Source organism: Haliotis asinina, chromosome 9 (assembly GCF_037392515.1).
Source record: "Haliotis asinina isolate JCU_RB_2024 chromosome 9, JCU_Hal_asi_v2, whole genome shotgun sequence".
In the NCBI taxonomy this organism is placed as follows: Eukaryota; Metazoa; Mollusca; class Gastropoda; order Lepetellida; family Haliotidae; genus Haliotis; species Haliotis asinina.
In genome coordinates this window covers 21,498,228-21,511,044 of record NC_090288.1, presented here as the reverse complement: position 1 = coordinate 21,511,044, position 12,817 = coordinate 21,498,228, and positions in this window count along the sequence as shown.

The following is a 12,817-nucleotide window of genomic DNA, read 5'->3' as shown; positions in this document are numbered from 1 at the left end:
TAGCTGCAAACGTCTGCATATAGTGTCGCTTCTCTACCCCGCTTGACTTCCGTCGCCGACTTATGTCGACCTAGCCAATACCTCCTTATAATTTCTCTTTCCTTTCGAAGACCCTTAACATCTATAGTGCATATGAAAGCCCGTGGAAATGGGGTTCAAGACGATGTATAACATGCCCATGTGCACTGGCATGCCAAGCTGCATACGTCTGCGTGTCATGCAGCATCTCCTGTGCGTCGCCAACACCATCAGCGCATGATCCTTTTGTTAATAATGTCTACATGCCTGATGCGACTTTTAATATCTTATATTCATTAGAAAGAGCATTTCAATTCGCTTCGAACGGTGTATGGCATGTGCATGTGCGACGTTGAGCAAAGATGCTAGGCATGTCCGTATGTAATGCCGCATGGTAGTTCCGTCGCGACGGCGCCGGTAGCGGAAGTAGGCTTTCGTTCTAATTTCGTTATGACGCTTTGGATTTCTAATATCTATGATTCAATTGAAAGGTCTTTCCGTGGGGTTTCTGGCGATGCATAACATGCACATCTGCAATGCTGTGCATAGCTGCAAACGTCTGCATATAGTGTCGCTTCTCTACCCCGCTTGACTTCCGTCGCCGACTTATGTCGACCTAGCCAATACCTCCTTATAATTTCTCTTTCCTTTCGAAGACCCTTAACATCTATAGTGCATATGAGAGCCCGTGGAAATGGGGTTCAAGACGATGTATAACATGCCCATGTGCACTGGCATGCCAAGCTGCATACGTCTGCGTGTCATGCAGCATCTCCTGTGCGTCGCCAACACCATCAGCGCATGATCCTTTTGTTAATAATGTCTACATGCCTGATGCGACTTTTAATATCTTATATTCATTAGAAAGAGCATTTCAATTCGCTTAGAACGGTGTATGGCATGTGCATGTGCGACGTTGAGCAAAGATGCTAGGCATGTCCGTATGTAATGCCGCATGGTAGTTCCGTCGCGACGGCGCCGGTAGCGGAAGTAGGCTTTCGTTCTAATTTCGTTATGACGCTTTGGATTTCTAATATCTATGATTCAATTGAAAGGTCTTTCCGTGGGGTTTCTGGCGATGCATAACATGCACATCTGCAATGCTGTGCATAGCTGCAAACGTCTGCATATAGTGTCGCTTCTCTACCCCGCTTGACTTCCGTCGCCGACTTATGTCGACCTAGCCAATACCTCCTTATAATTTCTCTTTCCTTTCGAAGACCCTTAACATCTATAGTGCATATGAAAGCCCGTGGAAATGGGGTTCAAGACGATGTATAACATGCCCATGTGCACTGGCATGCCAAACTGCAAACGTCTGCATATAGTGTCGCTTCTCTACCCCGCTTGACTTCCATCGCCGACTTATGTCGACCTAGCCAATACCTCCTTATAATTTCTCTTTCCTTTCGAAGACCCTTAACATCTATAGTGCATATGAAAGCCCGTGGAAATGGGGTTCAAGACGATGTATAACATGCCCATGTGCACTGGCATGCCAAACTGCAAACGTCTGCATATAGTGTCGCTTCTCTACCCCGCTTGACTTCCATCGCCGACTTATGTCGACCTAGCCAATACCTCCTTATAATTTCTCTTTCCTTTCGAAGACCCTTAACATCTATAGTGCATATGAATGTGCGTGGAAATGGGGTTCAAGACGATGTATAACATGCCCATGTGCACTGGCATGCCAAGCTGCATACGTCTGCGTGTCATGCAGCATCTCCTGTGCGTCGCCAACACCATCAGCGCATGATCCTTTCGTTAATAATGTCTACATGCCTGATGCGACTTTTAATATCTTATATTCATTAGAAAGAGCATTTCAATTCGCTTCGAACGGTGTATGGCATGTGCATGTGCGACGTTGAGCAAAGATGCTAGGCATGTCCGTATGTAATGCCGCATGGTAGTTCCGTCGCGACGGCGCCGGTAGCGGAAGTAGGCTTTCGTTCTAATTTCGTTATCACTCTTTGGATTTCTAATATCTATGATTCAATTGAAAGGTCTTTCCGTGGGGTTTCTGGCGATGCATAACATGCACATCTGCAATGCTGTGCATAGCTGCAAACGTCTGCATATAGTGTCGCTTCTCTACCCCGCTTGACTTCCGTCGCCGACTTATGTCGACCTAGCCAATACCTCCTTATAATTTCTCTTTCCTTTCGAAGACCCTTAACATCTATAGTGCATATGAAAGCCCGTGGAAATGGGGTTCAAGACGATGTATAACATGCCCATGTGCACTGGCATGCCAAGCTGCATACGTCTGCGTGTCATGCAGCATCTCCTGTGCGTCGCCAACACCATCAGCGCATGATCCTTTTGTTAATAATGTCTACATGCCTGATGCGACTTTTAATATCTTATATTCATTAGAAAGAGCATTTCAATTCGCTTCGAACGGTGTATGGCATGTGCATGTGCGACGTTGAGCAAAGATGCTAGGCATGTCCGTATGTAATGCCGCATGGTAGTTCCGTCGCGACGGCGCCGGTAGCGGAAGTAGGCTTTCGTTCTAATTTCGTTATCACTCTTTGGATTTCTAATATCTATGATTCATTTGAAAGGTCTTTCCGTGGGGTTTCTGGCGATGCATAACATGCACATCTGCAATGCTGTGCATAGCTGCAAACGTCTGCATATAGTGTCGCTTCTATACCCCGCTCGACTTCCGTCGCCGACTTATGTCGACCTAGCCAATACCTCCTTATAATTTCTCTTTCCTTTCGAAGACCCTTAACATCTATAGTGCATATGAAAGCCCGTGGAAATGGGGTTCAAGACGATGTATAACATGCCCATGTGCACTGGCATGCCAAGCTGCATACGTCTGCGTGTCATGCAGCATCTCCTGTGCGTCGCCAACACCATCAGCGCATGATCCTTTCGTTAATAATGTCTACATGCCTGATGCGACTTTTAATATCTTATATTCATTAGAAAGAGCATTTCAATTCGCTTAGAACGGTGTATGGCATGTGCATGTGCGACGTTGAGCAAAGATGCTAGGCATGTCCGTATGTAATGCCGCATGGTAGTTCCGTCGCGACGGCGCCGGTAGCGGAAGTAGGCTTTCGTTCTAATTTCGTTATGACGCTTTGGATTTCTAATATCTATGATTCAATTGAAAGGTCTTTCCGTGGGGTTTCTGGCGATGCATAACATGCACATCTGCAATGCTGTGCATAGCTGCAAACGTCTGCATATAGTGTCGCTTCTCTACCCCGCTCGACTTCCGTCGCCGACTTATGTCGACCTAGCCAATACCTCCTTATAATTTCTCTTTCCTTTCGAAGACCCTTAACATCTATAGTGCATATGAAAGCCCGTGGAAATGGGGTTCAAGACGATGTATAACATGCCCATGTGCACTGGCATGCCAAGCTGCATACGTCTGCGTGTCATGCAGCATCTCCTGTGCGTCGCCAACACCATCAGCGCATGATCCTTTCGTTAATAATGTCTACATGCCTGATGCGACTTTTAATATATTATATTCATTAGAAAGAGCATTTCAATTCGCTTAGAACAGTGTATGGCATGTGCATGTGCGACGTTGAGCAAAGATGCTAGGCATGTCCGTATGTAATGCCGCATGGTAGTTCCGTCGCGACGGCGCCGGTAGCGGAAGTAGGCTTTCGTTCTAATTTCGTTATCACTCTTTGGATTTCTAATATCTATGATTCAATTGAAAGGTCTTTCCGTGGGGTTTCTGGCGATGCATAACATGCACATCTGCAATGCTGTGCATAGCTGCAAACGTCTGCATATAGTGTCGCTTCTCTACCCCGCTTGACTTCCGTCGCCGACTTATGTCGACCTAGCCAATACCTCCTTATAATTTCTCTTTCCTTTCGAAGACCCTTAACATCTATAGTGCATATGAAAGCCCGTGGAAATGGGGTTCAAGACGATGTATAACATGCCCATGTGCACTGGCATGCCAAGCTGCATACATCTGTGTGTCATGCAGCATCTCCTGTGCGTCGCCAACACCATCAGCGCATGATCCTTTCGTTAATAATGTCTACATGCCTGATGCGACTTTTAATATCTTATATTCATTAGAAAGAGCATTTCAATTCGCTTCGAACGGTGTATGGCATGTGCATGTGCGACGTTGAGCAAAGATGCTAGGCATGTCCGTATGTAATGCCGCATGGTAGTTCCGTCGCGACGGCGCCGGTAGCGGAAGTAGGCTTTCGTTCTAATTTCGTTATCACTCTTTGGATTTCTAATATCTATGATTCATTTGAAAGGTCTTTCCGTGGGGTTTCTGGCGATGCATAACATGCACATCTGCAATGCTGTGCATAGCTGCAAACGTCTGCATATAGTGTCGCTTCTCTACCCCGCTTGACTTCCGTCGCCGACTTATGTCGACCTAGCCAATACCTCCTTATAATTTCTCTTTCCTTTCGAAGACCCTTAACATCTATAGTGCATATGAAAGCCCGTGGAAATGGGGTTCAAGACGATGTATAACATGCCCATGTGCACTGGCATGCCAAGCTGCATACGTCTGCGTGTCATGCAGCATCTCCTGTGCGTCGCCAACACCATCAGCGCATGATCCTTTCGTTAATAATGTCTACATGCCTGATGCGACTTTTAATATCTTATATTCATTAGAAAGAGCATTTCAATTCGCTTCGAACGGTGTATGGCATGTGCATGTGCGACGTTGAGCAAAGATGCTAGGCATGTCCGTATGTAATGCCGCATGGTAGTTCCGTCGCGACGGCGCCGGTAGCGGAAGTAGGCTTTCGTTCTAATTTCGTTATCACTCTTTGGATTTCTAATATCTATGATTCATTTGAAAGGTCTTTCCGTGGGGTTTCTGGCGATGCATAACATGCACATCTGCAATGCTGTGCATAGCTGCAAACGTCTGCATATAGTGTCGCTTCTCTACCCCGCTTGACTTCCGTCGCCGACTTATGTCGACCTAGCCAATACCTCCTTATAATTTCTCTTTCCTTTCGAAGACCCTTAACATCTATAGTGCATATGAAAGCCCGTGGAAATGGGGTTCAAGACGATGTATAACATGCCCATGTGCACTGGCATGCCAAACTGCAAACGTCTGCATATAGTGTCGCTTCTCTACCCCGCTTGACTTCCATCGCCGACTTATGTCGACCTAGCCAATACCTCCTTATAATTTCTCTTTCCTTTCGAAGACCCTTAACATCTATAGTGCATATGAGAGCCCGTGGAAATGGGGTTCAAGACGATGTATAACATGCCCATGTGCACTGGCATGCCAAGCTGCATACGTCTGCGTGTCATGCAGCATCTCCTGTGCGTCGCCAACACCATCAGCGCATGATCCTTTCGTTAATAATGTCTACATGCCTGATGCGACTTTTAATATCTTATATTCATTAGAAAGAGCATTTCAATTCGCTTAGAACGGTGTATGGCATGTGCATGTGCGACGTTGAGCAAAGATGCTAGGCATGTCCGTATGTAATGCCGCATGGTAGTTCCGTCGCGACGGCGCCGGTAGCGGAAGTAGGCTTTCGTTCTAATTTCGTTATGACGCTTTGGATTTCTAATATCTATGATTCAATTGAAAGGTCTTTCCGTGGGGTTTCTGGCGATGCATAACATGCACATCTGCAATGCTGTGCATAGCTGCAAACGTCTGCATATAGTGTCGCTTCTCTACCCCGCTTGACTTCCGTCGCCGACTTATGTCGACCTAGCCAATACCTCCTTATAATTTCTCTTTCCTTTCGAAGACCCTTAACATCTATAGTGCATATGAAAGCCCGTGGAAATGGGGTTCAAGACGATGTATAACATGCCCATGTGCACTGGCATGCCAAACTGCAAACGTCTGCATATAGTGTCGCTTCTCTACCCCGCTTGACTTCCATCGCCGACTTATGTCGACCTAGCCAATACCTCCTTATAATTTCTCTTTCCTTTCGAAGACCCTTAACATCTATAGTGCATATGAAAGCCCGTGGAAATGGGGTTCAAGACGATGTATAACATGCCCATGTGCACTGGCATGCCAAGCTGCATACGTCTGCGTGTCATGCAGCATCTCCTGTGCGTCGGCAACACCATCAGCGCATGATCCTTTCGTTAATAATGTCTACATGCCTGATGCGACTTTTAATATCTTATATTCATTAGAAAGAGCATTTCAATTCGCTTCGAACGGTGTATGGCATGTGCATGTGCGACGTTGAGCAAAGATGCTAGGCATGTCCGTATGTAATGCTGCATGGTAGTTCCGTCGCGACGGCGCCGGTAGCGGAAGTAGGCTTTCGTTCTAATTTCGTTATCACTCTTTGGATTTCTAATATCTATGATTCATTTGAAAGGTCTTTCCGTGGGGTTTCTGGCGATGCATAACATGCACATCTGCAATGCTGTGCATAGCTGCAAACGTCTGCATATAGTGTCGCTTCTATACCCCGCTTGACTTCCGTCGCCGACTTATGTCGACCTAGCCAATACCTCCTTATAATTTCTCTTTCCTTTCGAAGACCCTTAACATCTATAGTGCATATGAAAGCCCGTGGAAATGGGGTTCAAGACGATGTATAACATGCCCATGTGCACTGGCATGCCAAGCTGCATACGTCTGCGTGTCATGCAGCATCTCCTGTGCGTCGCCAACACCATCAGCGCATGATCCTTTCGTTAATAATGTCTACATGCCTGATGCGACTTTTAATATCTTATATTCATTAGAAAGAGCATTTCAATTCGCTTAGAACGGTGTATGGCATGTGCATGTGCGACGTTGAGCAAAGATGCTAGGCATGTCCGTATGTAATGCCGCATGGTAGTTCCGTCGCGACGGCGCCGGTAGCGGAAGTAGGCTTTCGTTCTAATTTCGTTATGAGGCTTTGGATTTCTAATATCTATGATTCATTTGAAAGGTCTTTCCGTGGGGTTTCTGGCGATGCATAACATGCACATCTGCAATGCTGTGCATAGCTGCAAACGTCTGCATATAGTGTCGCTTCTCTACCCCGCTTGACTTCCGTCGCCGACTTATGTCGACCTAGCCAATACCTCCTTATAATTTCTCTTTCCTTTCGAAGACCCTTAACATCTATAGTGCATATGAAAGCCCGTGGAAATGGGGTTCAAGACGATGTATAACATGCCCATGTGCACTGGCATGCCAAACTGCAAACGTCTGCATATAGTGTCGCTTCTCTACCCCGCTTGACTTCCATCGCCGACTTATGTCGACCTAGCCAATACCTCCTTATAATTTCTCTTTCCTTTCGAAGACCCTTAACATCTATAGTGCATATGAGAGCCCGTGGAAATGGGGTTCAAGACGATGTATAACATGCCCATGTGCACTGGCATGCCAAGCTGCATACGTCTGCGTGTCATGCAGCATCTCCTGTGCGTCGCCAACACCATCAGCGCATGATCCTTTCGTTAATAATGTCTACATGCCTGATGCGACTTTTAATATCTTATATTCATTAGAAAGAGCATTTCAATTCGCTTAGAACGGTGTATGGCATGTGCATGTGCGACGTTGAGCAAAGATGCTAGGCATGTCCGTATGTAATGCCGCATGGTAGTTCCGTCGCGACGGCGCCGGTAGCGGAAGTAGGCTTTCGTTCTAATTTCGTTATGACGCTTTGGATTTCTAATATCTATGATTCAATTGAAAGGTCTTTCCGTGGGGTTTCTGGCGATGCATAACATGCACATCTGCAATGCTGTGCATAGCTGCAAACGTCTGCATATAGTGTCGCTTCTCTACCCCGCTTGACTTCCGTCGCCGACTTATGTCGACCTAGCCAATACCTCCTTATAATTTCTCTTTCCTTTCGAAGACCCTTAACATCTATAGTGCATATGAGAGCCCGTGGAAATGGGGTTCAAGACGATGTATAACATGCCCATGTGCACTGGCATGCCAAGCTGCATACGTCTGCGTGTCATGCAGCATCTCCTGTGCGTCGCCAACACCATCAGCGCATGATCCTTTTGTTAATAATGTCTACATGCCTGATGCGACTTTTAATATCTTATATTCATTAGAAAGAGCATTTCAATTCGCTTAGAACGGTGTATGGCATGTGCATGTGCGACGTTGAGCAAAGATGCTAGGCATGTCCGTATGTAATGCCGCATGGTAGTTCCGTCGCGACGGCGCCGGTAGCGGAAGTAGGCTTTCGTTCTAATTTCGTTATGACGCTTTGGATTTCTAATATCTATGATTCAATTGAAAGGTCTTTCCGTGGGGTTTCTGGCGATGCATAACATGCACATCTGCAATGCTGTGCATAGCTGCAAACGTCTGCATATAGTGTCGCTTCTCTACCCCGCTTGACTTCCGTCGCCGACTTATGTCGACCTAGCCAATACCTCCTTATAATTTCTCTTTCCTTTCGAAGACCCTTAACATCTATAGTGCATATGAAAGCCCGTGGAAATGGGGTTCAAGACGATGTATAACATGCCCATGTGCACTGGCATGCCAAACTGCAAACGTCTGCATATAGTGTCGCTTCTCTACCCCGCTTGACTTCCATCGCCGACTTATGTCGACCTAGCCAATACCTCCTTATAATTTCTCTTTCCTTTCGAAGACCCTTAACATCTATAGTGCATATGAAAGCCCGTGGAAATGGGGTTCAAGACGATGTATAACATGCCCATGTGCACTGGCATGCCAAGCTGCATACGTCTGCGTGTCATGCAGCATCTCCTGTGCGTCGCCAACACCATCAGCGCATGATCCTTTCGTTAATAATGTCTACATGCCTGATGCGACTTTTAATATCTTATATTCATTAGAAAGAGCATTTCAATTCGCTTCGAACGGTGTATGGCATGTGCATGTGCGACGTTGAGCAAAGATGCTAGGCATGTCCGTATGTAATGCCGCATGGTAGTTCCGTCGCGACGGCGCCGGTAGCGGAAGTAGGCTTTCGTTCTAATTTCGTTTTGAGGCTTTGGATTTCTAATATCTATGATTCATTTGAAAGGTCTTTCCGTGGGGTTTCTGGCGATGCATAACATGCACATCTGCAATGCTGTGCATAGCTGCAAACGTCTGCATATAGTGTCGCTTCTCTACCCCGCTTGACTTCCGTCGCCGACTTATGTCGACCTAGCCAATACCTCCTTATAATTTCTCTTTCCTTTCGAAGACCCTTAACATCTATAGTGCATATGAAAGCCCGTGGAAATGGGGTTCAAGACGATGTATAACATGCCCATGTGCACTGGCATGCCAAGCTGCATACGTCTGCGTGTCATGCAGCATCTCCTGTGCGTCGCCAACACCATCAGCGCATGATCCTTTCGTTAATAATGTCTACATGCCTGATGCGACTTTTAATATCTTATATTCATTAGAAAGAGCATTTCAATTCGCTTCGAACGGTGTATGGCATGTGCATGTGCGACGTTGAGCAAAGATGCTAGGCATGTCCGTATGTAATGCCGCATGGTAGTTCCGTCGCGACGGCGCCGGTAGCGGAAGTAGGCTTTCGTTCTAATTTCGTTATCACTCTTTGGATTTCTAATATCTATGATTCAATTGAAAGGTCTTTCCGTGGGGTTTCTGGCGATGCATAACATGCACATCTGCAATGCTGTGCATAGCTGCAAACGTCTGCATATAGTGTCGCTTCTCTACCCCGCTTGACTTCCGTCGCCGACTTATGTCGACCTAGCCAATACCTCCTTATAATTTCTCTTTCCTTTCGAAGACCCTTAACATCTATAGTGCATATGAAAGCCCGTGGAAATGGGGTTCAAGACGATGTATAACATGCCCATGTGCACTGGCATGCCAAGCTGCATACGTCTGCGTGTCATGCAGCATCTCCTGTGCGTCGCCAACACCATCAGCGCATGATCCTTTTGTTAATAATGTCTACATGCCTGATGCGACTTTTAATATCTTATATTCATTAGAAAGAGCATTTCAATTCGCTTCGAACGGTGTATGGCATGTGCATGTGCGACGTTGAGCAAAGATGCTAGGCATGTCCGTATGTAATGCCGCATGGTAGTTCCGTCGCGACGGCGCCGGTAGCGGAAGTAGGCTTTCGTTCTAATTTCGTTATGACGCTTTGGATTTCTAATATCTATGATTCAATTGAAAGGTCTTTCCGTGGGGTTTCTGGCGATGCATAACATGCACATCTGCAATGCTGTGCATAGCTGCAAACGTCTGCATATAGTGTCGCTTCTCTACCCCGCTTGACTACCGTCGCCGACTTATGTCGACCTAGCCAATACCTCCTTATAATTTCTCTTTCCTTTCGAAGACCCTTAACATCTATAGTGCATATGAGAGCCCGTGGAAATGGGGTTCAAGACGATGTATAACATGCCCATGTGCACTGGCATGCCAAGCTGCATACGTCTGCGTGTCATGCAGCATCTCCTGTGCGTCGCCAACACCATCAGCGCATGATCCTTTTGTTAATAATGTCTACATGCCTGATGCGACTTTTAATATCTTATATTCATTAGAAAGAGCATTTCAATTCGCTTAGAACGGTGTATGGCATGTGCATGTGCGACGTTGAGCAAAGATGCTAGGCATGTCCGTATGTAATGCCGCATGGTAGTTCCGTCGCGACGGCGCCGGTAGCGGAAGTAGGCTTTCGTTCTAATTTCGTTATGACGCTTTGGATTTCTAATATCTATGATTCAATTGAAAGGTCTTTCCGTGGGGTTTCTGGCGATGCATAACATGCACATCTGCAATGCTGTGCATAGCTGCAAACGTCTGCATATAGTGTCGCTTCTCTACCCCGCTTGACTTCCGTCGCCGACTTATGTCGACCTAGCCAATACCTCCTTATAATTTCTCTTTCCTTTCGAAGACCCTTAACATCTATAGTGCATATGAAAGCCCGTGGAAATGGGGTTCAAGACGATGTATAACATGCCCATGTGCACTGGCATGCCAAACTGCAAACGTCTGCATATAGTGTCGCTTCTCTACCCCGCTTGACTTCCATCGCCGACTTATGTCGACCTAGCCAATACCTCCTTATAATTTCTCTTTCCTTTCGAAGACCCTTAACATCTATAGTGCATATGAAAGCCCGTGGAAATGGGGTTCAAGACGATGTATAACATGCCCATGTGCACTGGCATGCCAAGCTGCATACGTCTGCGTGTCATGCAGCATCTCCTGTGCGTCGCCAACACCATCAGCGCATGATCCTTTCGTTAATAATGTCTACATGCCTGATGCGACTTTTAATATCTTATATTCATTAGAAAGAGCATTTCAATTCGCTTCGAACGGTGTATGGCATGTGCATGTGCGACGTTGAGCAAAGATGCTAGGCATGTCCGTATGTAATGCCGCATGGTAGTTCCGTCGCGACGGCGCCGGTAGCGGAAGTAGGCTTTCGTTCTAATTTCGTTTTGAGGCTTTGGATTTCTAATATCTATGATTCATTTGAAAGGTCTTTCCGTGGGGTTTCTGGCGATGCATAACATGCACATCTGCAATGCTGTGCATAGCTGCAAACGTCTGCATATAGTGTCGCTTCTCTACCCCGCTTGACTTCCGTCGCCGACTTATGTCGACCTAGCCAATACCTCCTTATAATTTCTCTTTCCTTTCGAAGACCCTTAACATCTATAGTGCATATGAATGTGCGTGGAAATGGGGTTCAAGACGATGTATAACATGCCCATGTGCACTGGCATGCCAAGCTGCATACGTCTGCGTGTCATGCAGCATCTCCTGTGCGTCGCCAACACCATCAGCGCATGATCCTTTCGTTAATAATGTCTACATGCCTGATGCGACTTTTAATATCTTATATTCATTAGAAAGAGCATTTCAATTCGCTTCGAACGGTGTATGGCATGTGCATGTGCGACGTTGAGCAAAGATGCTAGGCATGTCCGTATGTAATGCCGCATGGTAGTTCCGTCGCGACGGCGCCGGTAGCGGAAGTAGGCTTTCGTTCTAATTTCGTTATCACTCTTTGGATTTCTAATATCTATGATTCAATTGAAAGGTCTTTCCGTGGGGTTTCTGGCGATGCATAACATGCACATCTGCAATGCTGTGCATAGCTGCAAACGTCTGCATATAGTGTCGCTTCTCTACCCCGCTTGACTTCCGTCGCCGACTTATGTCGACCTAGCCAATACCTCCTTATAATTTCTCTTTCCTTTCGAAGACCCTTAACATCTATAGTGCATATGAAAGCCCGTGGAAATGGGGTTCAAGACGATGTATAACATGCCCATGTGCACTGGCATGCCAAGCTGCATACGTCTGCGTGTCATGCAGCATCTCCTGTGCGTCGCCAACACCATCAGCGCATGATCCTTTTGTTAATAATGTCTACATGCCTGATGCGACTTTTAATATCTTATATTCATTAGAAAGAGCATTTCAATTCGCTTCGAACGGTGTATGGCATGTGCATGTGCGACGTTGAGCAAAGATGCTAGGCATGTCCGTATGTAATGCCGCATGGTAGTTCCGTCGCGACGGCGCCGGTAGCGGAAGTAGGCTTTCGTTCTAATTTCGTTATCACTCTTTGGATTTCTAATATCTATGATTCATTTGAAAGGTCTTTCCGTGGGGTTTCTGGCGATGCATAACATGCACATCTGCAATGCTGTGCATAGCTGCAAACGTCTGCATATAGTGTCGCTTCTATACCCCGCTCGACTTCCGGCGCCGACTTATGTCGACCTAGCCAATACCTCCTTATAATTTCTCTTTCCTTTCGAAGACCCTTAACATCTATAGTGCATATGAAAGCCCGTGGAAATGGGGTTCAAGACGATGTATAAC